We start from the raw sequence: 21,002 nt of genomic DNA on the forward strand, positions 1-21,002 counted from the left end.
GTTCTCTTCTGTCCTTCAGTATAATATTCAGGTTAAGCCTGCCTGATTCATCATGGAGTTTCTATTTGATGTGTAGATAATGTTTTGGTTCCTCTATGTATACTTTCTATGGTTTGCTAGCAGGCTTTCAGATATCAGTTTTAAAAGATTTGGTGTGAAATCTGTGGCTTACAGTCATGTACAGAGCTAATTCATATCCAAGTGAATGTGAGCTGTTCCTACATCAGATATTAGAAAGAATAATTGCACTGTTTTGTTAGAGGAAAACAATGTTAACACACGGTGAGCAAGGCTCATGTGTTGTACCTTATATGTTAGAATTGATGTACTACAAACAAATGAAGTGATAAAATTTGAGCCTTTGTGTTTTGGGGTCTTTTTTAAGCTGTCACCCACTTACTGTGGAGTAAGTGTTTGCAGAGAGTTATCATGGTGTTTCAACTCACTTTTAATTTTGTGCCCAAGCTTGTCTGATTAGCTGCACCCATATTTTTGTTATAAAAGTAATAAAGTAAATATAACGTAAATAAATATTAAAATTATTTTAAAATAGATAGAGTTTTCTTTATGTGAAATGTCACAGTGACCTTTACATTTCCAGCATTTTTTAGTTTCTGTCCTTGGCTCGTTGTTTCATAGTAGAATTTTCTATGTTGCTTCCCTTGTGGACCAGCTTTTCCATGATCCTTCAGTGCTGTCATCCATGCCACCCCTGTCGTCCCTCCCGGGCTGCCATCACGTGCCTTGACATGTAACAAAATCATGGTTAACAGCTTCAAAGACTTTTATCTACCTGTGTATTGGTACAGCTGGGTCACACACAGAATAGGATACATGACAGGACGATCTTCTGCTGCTAGCTTTGTGTCAGTTTGCTTTGTGACTTGGAATAGGCCTGCTGGTTTTGCGTGGCACAATTTATCCATCTGTAAAGGATGAGTAGATGCACTTCCTAGGTCAAAATATTTTGAAGCCTGTATTTGCAAAGACCTCTAGGAAAGCTGCATATAATTATTTTCCTTTACTATATGAGAAGCTAAAATATACCACTACGTGAACTGGTGTGGCAGCAACAAGTAGTTAAAGTTACAGAAAAGGAATCATCCTGGTTAGAAAAAAATGAGATTAGGTTTCCTTACTACAGAGACTAACTTTACAGAAGAAGAAAGTTTCAAATTCTTAATTCTGGCTGCTTTATGATATTCATGAAAGTAAAGTTAAAGACTTAAAAATACTTGAACTGTGCTATTAATAATGCACTGGAAATCTAGAGCTTAGCTCCAGCTTTAATGAAAATAAAGGTGAAATGTAGGCCTAGCTGCATATATATGTCACAAATTGTGCAGTAAAAACTTACTCTTGCATAAAATCAACGTTTAGTGGTCAAATTCCCCTTGTTTCCCACTAATAATGGATGGAGTCATATGGTTCAGTTGTAAATCCACCAGCTGGAAGTAATGAGATGAACTGTCCATAGCAATATGAAAGATATACATGCCTATTCAAAGTCAACCCATCTGCGGAGAGCCAGGGAAAAGGATAGTAGTGAATTTTATATAGACATACAGTAAAACAGTCTCTCGTGATACTGTAGGAGCTGTGGGGGCCTAATCTTTACATTTGACTATTAAATTAGGAAGGGCAAAGCCTACACAATACCAATGGTATTAGTCATGTCTGGAGTGGCATCCAATACCAGATGTCACTTTTCTGATCTTTCATGCTCAGCTCTTACAGTTTTTGGCACGTCAGAGTTCACATCTGAATACAATTTAAGTTATAACAATGCAATCAGCATGTCTAACTATTTTTGCCTTTCTCTCTGCTATTTTGGGAGCTAGGCTATGGTAAGTCTCTGTTGTTTAATCTAAAAGCTTTCTTGTGCCCTGTCTCTAGATTCATGAGGTAGTGCTGGGGGACGTCAGAGCGTGGTGTTAAGGAACTGTTGTTTGACAAGTGCTACTGGTTTTAAACTGAATTGCTTGTTTATTGGCTGCACAATTAATTACTCATCTGCTAGCATGGCACAGAAAAAATAACATTGACAGTAAAATAGTAGCTTTGGTTGATAGGAACAATTTGACTTAAGTGAACATCTCGGTCTTTGAATGTGAATGTAGTGCTGTACAATATAACAGGAAAGGTTTGTTTATTTAATAAACACGCAAAAACTTACCACCATCATGATCAGACAAAAGGAAATATATGTGGGGAATTGCATGTGGAGGAGCACAGCCTGCTCTTCTGACTTGTTACAAGATAGAGTCATCTCCCTTTATGCAGATTATTCATGTTTATTTATGACATTCTTTGAAAGGAAAGACACTCAAATGCCTCAGGGCGATGGCCCAAAGTAAATAACTTGTCATAATATACCTTGCAAATGATAATGTAAACCACAGGAAACCCAGGGAGGAGATGCACATACATTCCAAAGCTGGGAAGTTATTGAATGTTTAGGCTTAAGGAGCAGATAGTTTTGATTGGGAATATTTCCCTTGTTTCTGTATGTTAGATTAATTACTCTTCATGAGTGATATCCATTGTACTGTGTTTATGCTTTTCTGCTTTTGTTCACCAATCACTATGACGTCTGCTCCTTTCCCAAAGATGTTCTGTATAATAAATATGTTAAGTCTGACAAGGAATGGATGGTAATGCAGCATCAATGCCCTCTGGGGTTAGTAAGTGCTCTGGTTATTTTTGTGTTTCTGTAAGCTCACTATCCAGGCATTTGTATAGATGAAATCTTAAGTTAAATGTAAAGAACTTCCCACTAGGGGAGCTGGTAGCCTGGGTTTGAGCAGTGACACCGGGAGCGGCATCTTTGCATTTCTTGTTGCATTCAGGCTTGTTGCTTTGTATTCAGTGTTTGCCCTGCAAAGGGACTTAGTAAGGAAGTGCACACGAGGTGAATTCATTCAGTGTTTTGTTATGGATTATGTATATTAAAACACCCTGGACTTAGGTAGAGGCAAGATCGTTTAGCTGCTATGTTAGGTGCTGTGCAGCAAGACGGTTTGTGGGAATCCAAAGGCCTGTTTGCTATGCTTCCATACACCAGTATTATAGCTGAGTGACTTGGTAAAAAACCTGAATCTTGAGCCAGCTGTAGGTAAATCAGCTGTAGCCAATTTGGCTATCTCTGTACGAGTAGATTAAACAGTGCCAGAACACTTGCATGTGATCACTTCTACTGTTAATTTGTTATCCTGCTTTTTAGCCCAGTTTTGGCCTGTGCCAAAAAAGCACTCTTCCAAACAGTTCCCAGACACAGTTCAGGAGTCAGCAGGAATGAGCAAAAGACTGCTACCAATAGGAACTTTGGATACAAAGCACTTTGCTATAACATCTGGGAAGAATGGTCCCTAGCCTGTTTTCTTTCGTAGGGAGATGTAGTTCTTGAACAGAGCATTGGGCACTTAATACATAAAACACACAGGATTTTCTTTTTCCTTTTCAACTAGCTATTGCTAGAAAGGTTTCTTTTCTGAGCCACCAACTTCGGGAATTACACGTTTTAAATCTATATTCAAATATATTTAAAGAGTTATGGCCATTACCTTTTGTTTTCCCTTAAAAAAAAAAAAAACACCTAAATTTAGTTGTGCTTCTAAATTGTGTTTTGATTATGATTTTTACATTTTAAATTTTAATTATATTTAAAATATATTTTATTTATTTTTTTTATAGGATAGGGGTCCTTTAGATCTAGGTTGATCCACCTTAGCATTAGACACGTCTAAAAGGCATTTCAACCTATCCAACCTCTGAACTATGCTCTTCTCTGTCTGCCAGGGACAGCCCAGGGAAACAATGCTTCAAATTTAGGTGCTGACATACAGGCTGGATCTTAATGTAGTTTTGGTTTTGTTGCCTTTCACTGAAGCAGTTAGCACAACAAAATCTAGAACTTCACTAGAATCTGTGGACATTTCTGCCATACAAGTTGTTAACAATATTTTTCCTGAAATATTTACCTGAATATTCCTTTCTGTCTTTTTGATTTTTTTTTCCTCTTGTCTACTTACATTGCAAATTATTGGAGCTGGATCTGTCTATGCAGGGTGACCATCATGTATACAGTGAGACCAGCTTGTTGTCCTCATTCTCTATTCATGTATCACATCCAAGCCTCTAGCACTGCATTGTCACTACAACCCAAAGGTTGCAATCCTATGTGTAAAATAAGCATCACAATGAAGATTTATCTAGGTTCTTCTTTTCTCAAGTATCCCCAGTAATGAAATATGAAATGAAGCAACAGAGTTCTTCAGCATAACAAAATAGTAAGTTTTCTAAAGGGAACAACAGTGGCTGATAAAATGACTTGCAATACAATTGTACCAGGAAAACAATGACACAGTTGGGTTGAGCCTGACCTTCTACAAAGTCCAGAGGAGTCCGCATCTGGCATTTTGATTCAGACCCCCTTCTGAATGTACTCATAACCGTAAGAAAGTATTGCAAGATTGCCCTGAAGTGAACTAATTTCGAACATGCCAGCCTACCTCTATTTTTTTTTTTTTTACTAAAAAGAAATTACCTCCCACAGTCCTGAGAATTAGAAGCAAGGATAGATTTCTTCCAGTGTGCTGCACAATTTTTCCCCCCTTCCCTAAACAGGTAGGATTATGTAACCTAATAAACCGGTCTCATTACAGAGCCACTGACAGACAGACATATAGGTTGCTGCCAGTGGGCATGTGTGCTGAAGGTGAGCATGCTGAGGGAGTGGTGGAAGTGAGCAGTGGATTCAGCACTCAGAAACCACCTGGCTGAAGGAGGTCATGCCTGTTGTATAAAGCAGAGGGAGATAAGGATGTCAACAGCATGGAGGGTGACATACATCAATCAACTTCTTCATTATAGCAAGAATGAGCACTGTGGGTCCTTGGGAGGAAGAAGGAACTATAGTGATCCCTCATCTCACAGGTGGCACGTCTAAAAAGGCTAACCTTTCACATCTCCAGGGGCAGGCAGGATGAAGAATGTGTTTTTAATGAATTACCCATAAACACACACACACAGAGACCTACACAATATCCTACTTTCATATATATTTCCCCTTCAGGATAAAATAATTAAATTGAAAAGTCTCATTATTTATTTTTCAAAAGCATAAAAGTGTATCTTACCAGAAAGCAAATTTTGAAGTCTCTGATCAAAGTAAATAATTCTGTGTCATAAAGCACAGAGAATTATTTTCTGCATTTTTATTTCACTCCGAAGTATAGAAGAATGGTAGAAGGAAGTATGCCAGAAGGTAACATGACTAAATGAGCACTCAGGGCATTTTCACTCATCTGAACTAAAACTAGATGATTAATTAAGTCTCAAAATAAGAATTAGATGATTAATTAAATCTCAGGCTTCAGGGACTGAAGTATGAAAGAGCCTGGTTCTTCCACACATTCAAATACACACCAGAGTACATGGGGGAAGATTATGCATTCCTCTCAGAAATGGCACTAACCACCAGAGGTAGAATACAGCCTACATTGGTAAAGGAAAGAAAGAGCACAAAATGATTGAAAAGGCATCTTTAGGGTCTCCAAAGATAACCAAAAGAATACAAATGATAGAGAAGAAAGCCTCTGGAAGGCTTTTAACCATTGTTATGGTTAAAATCATGTAAAGGGAAGAACCAGCTAGAGATCAGGACCATCCGTGCTGTCAAATAGCCTGCTTACCTACAGGCATTTAAATCTGACTTGGTTAGCTGATAAATACTTGTTACTTAAGCATACAGCAACTAGGAGTAAGTGCTTCCAGAGGATGAGGAGGGCATAGATACCCTGAGCTACTCACTGAACCTCCCTTTCTCCCATCAATCATAGAAGATCAAAGCTAGAAGGGTGGCTTAGATCTTAACCTATACCTAAATTCAGAGAGAGGTCTAAATCTCCACCTCTTTCTCTTCCTTGATCATGCAGGGAGCCTTTAGAAGGAACAGAGAAAAAGACAAGCTCAGATGAACTGAACTGTACTGGTCACAGTGTCCTATAATAAGCTTTGGAGTTAGCACTTAGCTGGTAAGGTAATGCCAAGTTGATTTTATGGGGTCTGCTGCTCTGTAATGCTGCAGGGTTTACAAGAAGATCAAATCTGCAGTCATTTCTCTCACTAAACATTCACTGATGTCAACTTTCTCCTTCACAGGGAAATTGGGATTTGGCCCTGTCTGCAAATGAACTCCCTAATGTCCCAAAGTAGCCAGACAAAGGAAAAAGTGTTTGTAGGATGAGGACTTTTTTCACTCCCGTCTCGAATGATAGCCGTGTTTCGACAGTTGTAATGAAGCCAATGAGGAAAAACATTACTGAGGAAAAGGTCTTTCTAACAGGGAGCACAGTTTCTTGTGTATCATTATTATCTCAGTGTTCACCTCAGAGTGTGTGCAATACATTGGCTTCACCTTTCTTCCTCCAAAAGCATCAGCCATCAATCAGGTTAGAATTGAGAAAGAGCTAGCAGAGCCTTCATTTTTGTAGATCATTAAAAATGACCCAAGGGACTAATTTTCTGTACTTTTGCTCAGTTTCCTTCTGATTCCAGTCATTAAGAATGAGATCCATATAGTTGTATGGGAAGACAATGAACAAAACTCTCCTCTTGCTTATGTTGATGGGTTCTGTTAAAGCTGGGCTGGAATAAATCAGAGGAACATTTGCCTGACTTCCTTTTGGCGGCTTGAACTCAAGCACATATGAAACTAAATTCCTTTCTCAGTGAAAGGCACCTCAAATGAAGTCTGAAGTGACTGAATTAAATTGCATTATAGCCCTGCAAAGATCAGGAGGTCAAATTCAAATTTGGTGCAAGCAGTGGTAATGAAGTTGCCCACACACAGGCTGTCTCTTTGTCTCAGGGCTCTATCTAAACTCAAGTATGTTGTTAATAAGTGGTATATGACTTCTTTGTATCAGTGATGCTGAACTATATTTTAACCCAGTAATTCAACTACTAGGAAATGACCTGGCCACTCATCTGCAAAGATGTATATAAGAAATATGCCACTGCTGATGAAATGTAAATTTGAGTGACTTAAGTAAGCAATTGTTTTATATTGGTACTTTTCATTGGTAAAGGAACAATAGGAGAAAATACATCAGCTGATTTGCCAAATGGGTAAGAATTCTTTCTCAGTTGTGCACCATACAGTGGAGTCTATATGTGAAGAGATCTATCTGCACGTGGCAGTTTGCCAAGTCTATTTATTTAAACAAACCTCAGACTGTTAAATCATACTCTGCATGCTGAAGGCTGTAACACTAGTGAGCCCTGAAATGATCTGTAGACTTGGCCATTTGGATGAATGTACTGGACGAGTCAAATCTGATGATACATTGCTCTGCTCCTATGCAATTTGTCATGCAAGAAGCTCCTGAATTAGCATGCCATGCTAAGGCTAGTACCAAGGATGAGAGAGAAGCTCCATTGTCAAAAAGCTAGGCTTTTCTCTTTTTTTCCCTCCCCTCTCCTTTTTTTAGTAAAAAGAAAAGGGATTGTAACACACATATTTGAAATCTATTTAGAATCTATGTGAATCCCTTCATCTCATAGTCCAGTGCTGTCATCAACATCAAATCTATCAGTTTTGGCCCAAGCACACACACTCACACATGGCTTTTGGGAAGGGAGAGGAAAGAAAAAAAGAAGGTGGAAATAGAAAGAGAGCATGCAGGAAATAAAACCAGGAGACAATTGTGAACATTTCATGGAGACACGTTTCCTACCCCCGGTCATCCACAGGCTCCCTTCCTTCCCTCAGCAGCATCTGTGGGCTGTAGTTCTTACTGAAAATTGATCCCGTGCATGTCTCAGTTGGCCATGTGAACCATGCCAAATCCCTATGAATGTTTTAAACTTTGAGGAGAAATGTACCTTGCTAGCAACCACAGCAATGCAGACCACTCCTTTACACTAAGCAATATAAAAAATGTGCTGAAACCAATAAGAAAGCAGACCTGCATGGTATACTCTTCACGTGGGCACCCTCATCTCTGGCTGTTTGGAACACACCACTGTTTCAGGAACTATTTATTTTATTGATTTTATTGTTGCACTTCAAGTGTCATAGTATAATTCAGTGAGTTAAATGTAGTGTTCATAACTCTTTTTAAACACTGTTTTCCTAATCATTGAATACCAACCACACCTGTCCTGAAAACTCTCCACAGCCTAGTAGGAACCATGACTGCAAAATATTAGGTGTCGAAAATCTGGAAAAAAAAATCTTAGTAATAACACTGTCCTGTAATTACTCTGGATCAATAGCTTCTCACTGGCTTCTAACATCCAACAGAAGCTTCTGACATCGAAGATATTGCAGGTGAAAACATGAAGCAGTCATGCAGAGACCCCTACTGCATTAATAAACCCGCTTATGTAGTTCCTGATGCTCCTAGGCACTCTTCTGGTTTCCTGTTCTATTTTTACCTGTCATAATTTGATATCAAAATTTCTAAAGCCTGTGCATAAATCCAACAGGCTCTGATTCTGTTTCCTAAAACCTAGTTAACATGTTTTAGAAGTAGTTGTGTAAGTTGACCTAGTTATAAAGTGTGATATCTGATATCTCTCTCTCCTCATTCTTATTTATTCAAAGAAATACAGTGAGAGCTCATCTGTATAACTTGCCAAGCATCCTACAAAATGAAATAGTGATGACACACCAAGGAATCTGAAAATACTCAAAACTGTCTTATTCTGAAGTAGAAATCAAACTGAAATTGATCCTGAAAGGTGATAAAACCTCTGAAAAAGTTTGGGGGTTTCCTGATCAAAGAGAATTCATGCTTCATAAATGCAAATAAAACAAGTGAGTGAGTTTTTAAAAGTAATGGTGTTTTCTACAGAAAGTGTTGGGGGAACAGCACAACTTGCTGGCTTAGCAATGCTGTTCTAAGCCATTTGTATTATACGTTAGATTTCTGGCAATAACTGGCCTGCTATGAGTCTCCTGGGAAGTGATAAGTTTGCCCACTTCCTTGTTTATCAAGAGATCAAAACTTTTTTATCTGAATTACTGTCATACATTCTTTAAAATTCAATCTCTTGTGTTAATTAGTTATGTAATCACATCTAACACTTTTGGAGATGGAGTAGAACAGGATTGACTTGGTAGGTGAGAAAAGATCAAAGCAATGCTCTAACAAATTATTATGGTAATTAGTGTTAGTCTAGTAGTTTATCTCCAAGGGGGCTTTTAATAGAAGCAGTGAGAGCTTGGGAAAACCTCCATGCAGGGTAAGCATGCATTTGAAGAAACAAAGCTTGCCAAGCTCTCAGGGCAGTCTGGCAGTGGGACTGGAGATGAGTGGCACAAGAGGAAATTAAAAGGCATATCAGGTAATGAAGGGGAGAAGTGATCTGAGTATGCTACACAATTTTCAAGATGCAAGAGACCCACTGCATCTCTGCATTCCCTTCTGCCCTGCAAAAAAGCTCTAATAACCCTTAGATTTCTTGAGTCTTAGCCAAAAGGGCAGCTGTTGTTGGGGCTTTCATCAATCATGGAAGCACAAATGTCAGAGATGGACAGTAGTCCTTCCCCAGCCACCCACACACACCCCCTGTGATTATTATATCCCCTACACCTGCTGGCACTTGCTACAATCTAGTTTTAAATAATTCAAGCCATGGGTTATACTAGTTCCCTTGAGAGGCTATTATGTTGCCAAGTGAGGATGGTTCCAGTGGAGGAAGAATTTCTTCTGGAGCTGCCCAGCACATGGAAGGCAGCACTCTCCTTTGGGGAGGTGCAGCACGCACCCTCCTGCTTTTGCAGTATGGCTGCATGAGCTGGAGAATATGGAGCGTATAGGCGCTGGCATCTGGGCTGCCTGTGAATGCCTTTCTCCAGGGTGCACACCCACAAAGGCCCAGATGTGGCCATCGGTGCATGGAGTATGCAGAGACAGGGTAGAAACAGGCTTTACGCTGCCTCCAGCCTATGTTGTGACAGTCCTTTGCCCCGTACTGAAGGGAATAATGAAAGCCCTGTGTGATCCCTCTGCTTGCACTCCAGCCTCCTAATGCAATGCCTAATTGTTCCCCAGTCTAATTTGTTCCCCATTAAGGCCTCCATCAGGATATGCGTGGGCATGGGTCCGGTCCTTTTCATGCTACTGCTCGTTTCATTGCAGGCTCCGCAGAGGTCCCCTGAGATGACTCCCTTAGTGATAAAGCAATTTCTTACACTTCCCAGGGGCAAGGAGGGTGATGTTGTTTGCTGCTTTGGAAGGACGACACCAATGCTGATGACAATGGCAACACTGCAAGGTCTACTGGGGCTGGCACACTGCTGAGACTGCAATCTGCTCCCCCCACCCCCCAGCCCCAGCAGCCGGCCGGCAGTGTCACTGCCTGGCTGACGCCCCCCAGATTGGCAGGGCTGCTTTGCCAGGCTGGAAACTGCCTCTACTGAACAGCTCGTTATTAGTGCTCTACTTTTCGCAGCAATTAAGTCAAGAACCATGGCACCTGTTCATCTCACCTCCCTCGCAGGAATTAACAGGCCGTATGGGAAAGAGATTTGCATGGTGGAGGGGGGGCAGGGGAGAGAGCTTCCTTGCATCTGTTAAAGGCAAATAGCAATGCATCTGAGGTTCTTCAGGGAATAGCAGGCTTGATGAATTTGCGAGAATTTTGAGGAGAGTTTCTTTTACCCTGAGGGCGGTGAAAATGTCCCAGATAATTTGATTTTAAGTAGATGTTCACTTTGTGTTGTTAGTCCTTTCCACAGCTAAGGAATACTTACGCCTCAGTGAAAACCACTGAAGATGCCCTGACGACACCTCAAATCTGTTTGATAATGAGAATATAACTGCCTCAGTTTGTATGAACAATGTTTTAATCTGTGCTGCTTGTATGTACAAAGGCTCTGAAATAGACCTCGGGTTTGCCTAGGGATTTGCTGTGTGTATCTACTTAAGCAGTGAACCTGAAAAATGGCATAATTGTTCATCTTGCGAAGAATTACCTCATTCTGTCTAATCAACCTGACGGGACAAAACAAACCAATCTTTTAAAAAGATGTATTTTTTTCCAGGAAGATGTGGATATTAAGACGGTATGTAGATGCTGTTGGTTCCAATTAAAATCAATATCTGTCCTGATTTGCGGCTGTTGTCTCTGTGACAGCGAGGGGGCTAGATAAGGGGACCCATCTGCTCAGCTTTCCCAAAGGGGCTCCCAAACAAGTGAATGACCTGCAGTGTTTATTATTAAGTTTTCAAAGGGAAACTTGTTTTGGTCTAATTGAAGGAATAATATGAGAGAGGTTATTTCTGGTCAGTTCCCTGCTGTTTTCACTCCAGAGAATATATTCCAGGTGTTAGCTAGGCGATGCTATGATACAGTATTGACTTTCCCTTGTGTTTAGGCATGCTAGTGCCAATGGACCAATAAACTGCAGTTATGAATGTAAAGCCAATTCTTTCAGAGGAACTTTTTGCTAACTATTTAGTAAGCCAGATGGTTAATGACTGCATTCATTTTCAAAAGCTCCGTTCCCCAGGAGCGAAGTAGTGTAATTTTTCAAACCCCTTGTCCTTCTTTTTCATCTATTTTATTTCCCCTCTTTTCTCTTGTACTCCTAGCAAAATATTGGTTGTAAAAGACTGTGGTTTTGTATTAAATTTCATGTAGCTAACACTTTCTTCCTCTATGACAACAAACTTCGTAGGTAAAGTCTAAATAATAAGAGAAAATATGGATCTACAAGTTACACAAGTTTCATCTGGTATACGATAGATGATCTTTACTGTATGGTTCTTTAAAAGAGCATGTGATGTCATCCCTGTATCATACATGTGTTAAATATTGTGTGTATGTGTCTTTAGACAGGCAACAAATTATTTTGTGTTATAGTAGGAGCTGGAAAGAACAAGGGTTTTCAGTTTGGCTGCTGGACTGAACAACTGGAGAAAGATCCTCAGTTCAGGTGGAACTGAAATATAAACTCTTAGAACTTCTTAAAAAAACTCCTTTGAAGTCAATTTTAAATGTTTGGTTTACTTTTTTGCCTTTTAAAATACTATTCTAAGTACATAAAAAAAAATAAAAAGAAAGCTGCCATTTTAAATAATATCTTCTGGGTTTCAAAATTCCTCCTGTATCCTTTTCTTAAGGGTTCTGCATAACTTAAATGAATGTGATTTGATTTCAAAAATGTGCTTGAGTCTTACATTAGATTCAATATAATGGTAATGTGGGCTGCAAAAAAGAAATGTGAATTCTCTGCACAGGAAATTTATATGAATTTAATTGTCATGAAATTTATACAAGCAGAAGAACAAGGGATTAGATTTGTTGATAATAGTAAATGTCCCTTCAAATAGATATATTTTAGTCATTTTAAACCCATTTAGGAATGAGTAAAATTTCTGTACTGCTTTCTCCCAGAGAATGCAGATGATCAAGGCATAAAACTGCAGGAGAACTTGCTATACGTCATCTCCTATATGCTCTATATCTTCAGTCAGGGCATTCTCCAAAACCAGAATGAGACCCTGCTTCACTCCCTCCTTGTTTGATTTTGAACAGAGCTGCCACCCCCCTTCAAGAAAATGCAGAAAACAGTGGGTTATAGACAGCTGAGGAAAGATGTTCTCAATTTCTCCTGGTGATCTTCTCCTTATAATCACTGAAGCAGTGACTGGAACCCACTTTCAGCTCTTCTGTGGGCAAGGTCATCCTGGGCGAGAGCAGCCACCCATGAGCTATTGGGTGAAACAGAGATGCCGCTGTCTCCTTCTTCTCCAGTGGGGTGGCAAGTCTTGGGTTTTTCTTTCCCTTGCTTTTAATTTTGCTTCAAACCAACTTCCACCCTCCCACTCCCATTTTTTTTTTTTATTTGGGTGCCAAGCTGAAAAATCTGTTATTCACACAGACCAAACGCAGCCACTAAATGTAATCCATTATATTGTTTTAGTTCTTTATTAGAGGGTGGGGTGGGGGGGTGGGGGTTCTGTGTAAAGTGTCCCTTGGCCTTCAAGCAGCTTATTTTCTTGTACCAAGCCAATTGCAGTGCACCAAGAAGTCTTTACTAATCAGGAAGGAAAAAAAAATCCCTAATTCTCTGCTGTGCTGGTGCGAGGAGATGGAGAGAAGCTGTGATCTGGGGCCAGCCATTGTTTCAGAGCAGAATGCTGAGGTGATTGACAGTTGCAAATTAATGGGAACGATTTTTAGACAGGGCTTGTCACATGAGGGCCTGGCCATCCTGGACATGCTGTCTGTGCTTTAACTTTCTAATTCCATCTGGAGTTTAGACAAAGAGGCCTGGATGAATCCTGCTCTCTGTCCATTTGGCTGTCATCGTTTTGATTAACCTGATTCTTCAGCAGGAGCAAAAAGTAGTTGGCTTCGATCCACGCAGACATCAGGAAAATAGCTGCTGTAATGGCCCGATGATCTCCACACAAGAGATCCTGGGGCTAATCTGCTTTTTCTCCTATGTCTAATTAAAAACTTCTCTTCCTGTTTACATTAACAATTTTTACAATATTTTGATTGAATTATTCCTTTTGGAGATGTGGAAAGGTTGGAACATTATTTTTTCCAGCACAGGTGTTATGCAAGGAAGGACAAAATGGGAAAAGGAGAGCAGACACAAGAGGGGAAAATCGGGGTGTAAAGGGAAGAAAAAAAGGATGGCTTCCACTGATGAGCTGCAGGAAGGAACCACACAGGACTGGGGACCTCAGCTTGGCACTTTATTGCCCAGTATGATTGTCTCCTATGCTTTCTTTAGGACCCGTGGGATCTAGGCCAAGTTGCACATGCTTAATTTGTTACAAATGAGCTTCATTTACGAATAAATGTAAAGCAAAATTGCCATGTTTCCATTTTTGCATAACAGTAATTTTAAAACCATTTATATTTTCCACTTTACAGTGGTTCCAAGTAGGCTGGTCAGGCCAAGGAGTTGACTTTGAAACCTAATCCTCGTCAGACTTTTCCTGGCTGAAAATATCGGTGGATCCTTCTTGGTAACCAGTTGGAGGTTGGCTGCTACACGGGACTCATGTCCCAGTCAACCTGGCAGATAGGAGAGCATGAGTAGGCACTTAAGTATAATGCACGTCCCCTTGAGTTCAGTGTGTGGCCTCCAGGTCACTGTATCTAAAAGGCATGGCTAATGCATGCTCTTCCTTTCCCAAGATTTTTCAGGTGTGCTGCTGATGTGTAGAGCACAATCCTACCCTGCTACTCTTTGGAACTGGTGGCCCTGCCTCAGGACTGGGCAATGCATACACAATTCACCGTGCAGGAAAGGACATCTTTCTTTGGCACAGGAAACTGGAGGAGCAGGCTATTCTAATCAGTCATTTGACAGTGGAAAAATCTTATGTCTCTCCGTGGGGTCAGACACACTGCCTTTTGGTGCTCCCATGCTTTCACAGTCCTTTGGGTCTTGCCTCCCAGCCTCCATGGCTGAGACAAGAACCAAGGCCACTTGGGACATGCTCCTGGTTGGCAGCCAGCTGTGATGTCTGTGCTCACACACTAAAATGCATTGGCCAGAAAAGAAGGGGAAAAGGTAGATGTGCACCTGAGTAATGCTGATCAGATGTCCCTACTTTGCTTGTTGCTCTCAATTCCGGGGAGAAAAATTCTGCATCTATGGAGGCAGTTTCTGTGGGTCATTCCTTCTTCCCCTTCTTTCCTTTTCTCTCCTGTTCCCACGACTCCTCACTCCTGCTTCAGCCCCAACAGCACTAGGCTTGCTGCTGAAGAGCACTGTTATTTACTGAACCTAATTACACAGCAGCAAACTGAAATCCCTCTTGTCTGCTTTGGACAACTTGGACTCATTGTGTGGATCATGCAAGTGGGATTTGTCATGGAGCCAGGAAGAAGAGCAAATTAACGTGGTCACTTAAGGTCATGGTCATAAAAAGCTATAGCTCTTCTGCTGCAGATTTGTCAAGGCTTTGGCTCTTTTGTACAGGTTTCAGCAGAACAAAAAAATGCAACCGGTTTTTAGTGAGTCAGGCAATGAGTGACATGTTGCAGTGGAAAGCTATGGGCAGTTTTCAGCTGAGCTGGACAGTTGATGACTTGGGATGGCGTCTCAGCCCTAGCTGTTTGTTCTGACAGGGAAACCAGGGAATTGAGGAGAAGAGAGGGTCGTTGACATCTTATTCTTATTTATCTCTGAATAGAAGAGACACAGGCAGGGATGATACATGGAGGTTTGCAACAAACTGCTCTTGCAGATAAAATGGTCATACTTGGGAGAGCACATGAGAGGAAGAAAGAGCTGAGATTAGTTTCCTAGTTTCTTTGCAAATGAACAACCTAAATCCCATATCTCTTATTTCCCCTTTGTGTGGTAAGTGTGTTTATTACTCCTTGAAAGGTAAATAGCTGGAAATGTGACCATAAGTCGTCTCTTGGACCACCTTTCAGAATCTGCTTTCCTCTGTATTACTGAAGTATGTATGCTTGATGAGTGAAGTTCCAGTGACATGGCTTTTAAGAGCCAAACTCCTCCTGAGGGTCCAGGTGATTGTGTAGCCCAGGCTGATGCCCATACAGCCACAGGTTCCTCACTAATGATGGGCAGGCTGGCTGGGCTGCAGCTAGTGTGGGCATCTCCTTGTTGCAAGGTGGTCATCTTTGGTAGGTATATCGTCACTGACCACTCTAGCCTTCATATATTAATTACCTTTTGGGACTTAGGGGAGATACAAGGGGCATGTTTGGTGATATTCTTAGGTAGACTGGTATGGCTGGGGGAGAAGAAACAGAGATTGCAATAGTTCAGACCACACTGGGAAGAGGCTGCAGGGGAAAGCTGTTTGAACCACAAAATGTAGGTCACTGTGAAGCAGAAATGTTTCACCTAGGCATGAACCTGAACCCTGAACCCTGAACCAAGCCACAGTTCAGGACACTCCACATGTGCAAGGAAAGTTCAATGGCTGATCTCTTCTTCCATGGATATGTTTGATGTTTCAGTAATGTGCTAAACCAAAACTTTGGTTCCAAACACCCATTCAGACTTAGAAGTATTTGGGTTTGGGTGAAGACGATATTCCAGCTCTCTCCAACACCCCCACCCTGTGCCCTTCCACTGTCTGCAAAGTGCCGGCTTCAGAACTCCACTGATGAACACTCCTGACATTTGGAAGCCTTCATTTCCAGCTTCTTGCTGTGGCACATTGGCCCAGACATAATGTTGACATGTACTGAGGTGAAGTTCACCGAACAACGCCACTTCATAAAAGTCCCATAAAGGTACAAACTTGTGCTTGGAGGAGATTTTATTTATGGAGACAGAGAAAGCTCTGTGTGTGAATGTATGTACTCTGTAAAAAGCCCATTAGCCAAGGTGTAAGTGAAATGAATCTGACCTCTGCGTCATGAACATGCTGTCTGCAAAGGTGCTGCTTCAGAGCATTCCTGACCCCACCCCAAAGCCTCAGTGAGAACGGGGGGTTTAAGTCAATCAAGCAGTGTTTTGTCTGAGCAGAACAAGGATAAAAGACTGGGGGGGTGGGGGGGGAAGTAACCCAGGCCCATGATTAATCTTGGTCTTTTTCCAAGTCTTACTGAAAGCTCTAGCCAAAAAGTAAGAAACAGTATCTGAAATGTTTGTGAGGAAAGGCGGCTGTGCCAGCACTCATCCAGCAACGTCTGAAAGAAGAGAAAATTTTATATGTGATTGCCTTAGACTTGTTGTCATTATCAGTTAAGCTTAGAAAGCTCATTTGATATGCTCAGCCATCCTGCACAATTGCCAAAAAGGCAAGACTTCTCCCACAGCTGCGGCCCCTACAGATCTCTGAAGTACTGCAAGGAGGAGAAGGGAGCAAATGTAGCCAGCAATGTGATACTGGATGTGCTGTACTTTTTCTTGAGAAAAGCCACTTTGGATGGAGGCCCAGAGCTGGCACTTGGTGCACATCATCGTGCAGCGCTTGTCACTTGTCAATCCTATTGCCTCCCGTGAGTACAATACAGTCTGGTAATGAACTGATTTTGCTGCATCCTCATCTCTAGCCAAGGGCACCCTGCTCTCAGTGCTGAAGATGTGAAAAACAGCCCTGTTATGAGTGGCTTATGTCTCATTTGCATGCCAAGAGGTCTGACATACTGGGTGACTACGTCACCGAGTAAGCAGCAGCAGCTTTAAACATGGCTTTTGCTCTGTGGCTTTGTTAGTGGGAACATTCTGGTGCTTTGAGGTACATAGACAGCGTATCTGTAGCTGCAGTACGCACCTGGGCTGAGATACGAGCCACATCCCCACAAGCATCACTTCGCTTTAGATTCTTCATCTCTGCTTGCTTCAAGACTCAGCACACTGTTTTAGCAAAGGTGCTTGTGAGGAGTCCAGACCGTTCTGTGCTACCACTTCCAGTCCAGAAGATGGTAAGGGATGCTGGTTTAGTATCTTTTACCTACAGGTAATACTTGACCTTACTGTTGGATGTAAAATACATTGCCTGTTGCATAAGAAATGTAGAGGGGTCAGCTCCTCAGAAGCTTTCCCAGTATAGCTAACCCTATTTCATACTAATTGAGATCAACCACTGCAGACTTAAATTAAAAGAGAAGTTAATATCATATTGACAAACCCCATCCTGTAAGGGTTAATCCACACAAGTTACTTGAGACCTCCAGCTTAGTCCTTTGAATGTTAGCTACCTTAGGTCCCAGAACAGCCCAGCAAAGATGGTTTAAATACTTCTGTATGAGTTTAACTATATGACTGAGCTCTTCAGTTACTAGGTTTACCCTCATTCAGACTAAAAAAGGAACAAAATCCTATTTGAGGGCAAGAGAAATAAAGTTCTCCCCAAAATTCCTTTGTAGGTGGGCTCACCAGGACTGGATACAGCTGCAGCAGGAGGGAAGCAGGAGAGTGGGAGGGATCTTACCCTGACCCAGCTGCCTCCTGAGACACAGTGTGGGTATGTTGCACAGAGAGAGGCAATTAAAGACGTTCTATAAATCCGTCCCAGAATATGCTGAGGGGACTTTTTCTGACATGTCACTTGGGAAGAGTTACAGCTGTGCTAGCAGAAACTGTTCTGCAGGAAGAAGTAGAGCGTGCACCTGCACTGGGTGGTAGGAGACCTTACCTTCTCCAGCATACTTATGATCTGGCACAGGGACAATTCCTGTCCTTGTGTCCCTCAATGTGAAGGCAAAAAATACAAATGACAAAATTGTGAAATACTTCTATGTGGAGAATTTTCAGGCCCTTTCTTTGGGAGCTGGCTGCAGACAGAGGGCAGGGCAAGCTCTGCAGGCTTCTTTTAAGTGGTTTCACTATGCTTACTCCACTGAAATGAGTAGGGATTTTTGGCCCAGAAACATTGGAGCTAAGGAGGTATTCAGGACGCTGTGACTACAACACCCATTTCAGAGGGAAGGTGCCCATTGCAGAGAGCCACCATCCGCAGCTGCTGGCAAGCTGTGAGCAATAGCCTCTCTTCCCTTGTGCCCTGTGTCTGGCTCCCCCCAGAGAGGTGTACCCCCCAGGGCACCTAGCGGTGTGGTGACAACCCTCCAGGAAACATCCCTGCAAAGTTCTCCTTCCCAAACGATGTGGCGAGCATAAGCAAATGGTGTTGGAGACTGAAGCTATAGGGAATTCGGTCTCCGTTCCAGATCTTGCTACAGAAGCGATACACACACCTCACAACACCTCTGTCCCTCTCTGCTTTCACATCTTTGTTGCTGTTAATTATAGGCCCTTGTGAGGCCTGTGGGTATAATTAAAAAGCAGAGGCAGGGATGCCCCCTGAATTAATAGATCCTTCAACTTTATTAATCGAAGTCTGATCTTGCATCCATTAAAATATCCATTCCATTCATACCCAGCCAGCATTTTCAGGGGCTGATCCAGTGGAATATGTTCAGGTCAGCCTCAGAGTGAGCCTGATCTGTGAACTCCAGAAACTATCCCAGATGTGTAGGTCCTAATGTAGAAAATATGTGATGTGTTATCAGCTGACAACCTCCTTGCTGCTTTTTCCAGGCAACTGAGCAGCAAGAGTAGAGATAAATTCCATGTAGATAAATGTCATTCATATGTTATAAACAGATAAATGGATTCAGCAGTACAGAGGGTAATGCTTTTGAATGTGACTATTTGAGCATAGGTCGCATCAACAGGATTTGGTGCTTAAATTTGTAAGTGTTAAATCCCTAGAGAGAACGTTTGTGTTGCAAAATGAAAGGAAGTGGAGCCATTTAAAAAGTGACAATAATCATCATCACATTATCAAGTCATCTTTCCTACAGGTAGACTGTACAGAATGCTGTTCTTCTGAACAATTCCATAAGCAGAAGAGAAAAGAATAAAGCTGTTAGTTTCACATATACTTTAGGACAGCATAAACCAGCACTGCTACTGCTATTGTCCACCTCTAGCACCTTGTTCACAACTCTGTCCCATCACCTCCCAGTGCTGGCACAAACATCTGTGATGGTGATCCAGATCAGTGAACTGATCTGCATTAAAACTCTGATTGCCAGAAAAAAAGCATGGTTTTAGACATGGTCCTTTCCTTAAACAATTCACGACATCTTTTCACTGCCTTGTGAACTTGAGTATTGAAGCTGTCCGCGTCAGAGCTGTACTGAGGCTCAGATCAACACAGGGAAAACAGGAGGAACACAGAGGTGGTGTGTTGGGAATAGGTGAGCTCTTTGCACAACCGTGTTGGCTTATATCAACATGTTGTGTGTGTGTGCATGGGCAGCAGTTGCTGCCTCCTGTGCCAGGCACAGCAAAGCGCAAGCTTGGTGTTTGTGAACACACACCATCTAATTTTGCTCTCTTGCCTGCTCCAGCTCTCTTTGTGGATTTCCCCTCAGCTGGTTTTGAAAGTAGAGGCTAATCTTCTAATCCGAGCAGACATTTGGAAAAATTGAGACTAGCTTGCATTCAGCAAAGCAGCTTAGTAGCAGAGTTGAGACCAGTATCCCTGCTGCCAGACTCTGTCCTATGATTTAATGACCAGACTAATGATCCCCTTCACATGTGCCTGAAAAAGGTCTCGTGAAGATAAACTTTCAGAGCAGTTTGGAGGCTAGGGAATTCATCATTAGAGGTTACCTTCCAGAGCTCTGCTGATAATGAGCTAACCTGCATTGGGAACACATCAGTTTAAAGATGATCCTATCCAGTGCTGGAAACCAAAGCACATGCAACTTCCCTGCCTTAATTGGTTTGACATTGTAACATGTGTCATTCATGATTTTAGAGTTTTACCAATGTTTTTCTCATTAAGGGAGATAGCAACTACCATAAAATACCCCAAATCCAACATATTTAAATGTGAAGTAAAGAAAGTTTCTCTCTGACCTGCTACAGAAGTGCACATACGAAGAACATCTGTGTGCAAAGAGAATAAGAAATGGAATTAATCTGAGAAAAAGCAAGCAGTGCTTTTCTGCAGGCAAAATGTCCTACCTGAGTGCCTAGCACAGCAAGCAAGAGGCCTATATGTCTGGGTTGTGACTCTTTATGGCACTAATACATCATGTGTAGTAGGAAGATCAAATTTTAAGAAGTAACCACTTCATTTCGAAAGCATGGGGTTTGCGTCCATTTTTGAGCACCTTTATGCAGAATCAAGTCTCCAAAGATGATGAATATGATTATTTCCTTTAACTCAGATCAGAAGTGCAGGTAGCAGAGCCTAATCTTTAGCATCTCTGTACTTAGGTTTACTTTCTTTTAGGCTTAACACAGGGATACTATCATACTTCATTCACAGAGGTGCTCTGCCTCTTTAAACAAAATGCTTTCAGGTTTCTGGAGGAAAAAAGTAATGTTCTCCCTGTACAAGAAATGGATCGCTGCATTAAAATTTAGTATTAAAATTATGCTGCATGACGATTCTCCGTTGTCTTAGATTTTCCTTCATAATTTCATTCCTTGGTTTTGAAACCTTTGACATCTACACAAAATCTCAGGTACACCGGCAATCTTACTTTATTTTTGATTTTTGTTTCATGCCATGCTT

This window comes from Falco peregrinus, chromosome 7, assembly GCF_023634155.1.
Source record: "Falco peregrinus isolate bFalPer1 chromosome 7, bFalPer1.pri, whole genome shotgun sequence".
Classification (NCBI taxonomy): Eukaryota; Metazoa; Chordata; class Aves; order Falconiformes; family Falconidae; genus Falco; species Falco peregrinus.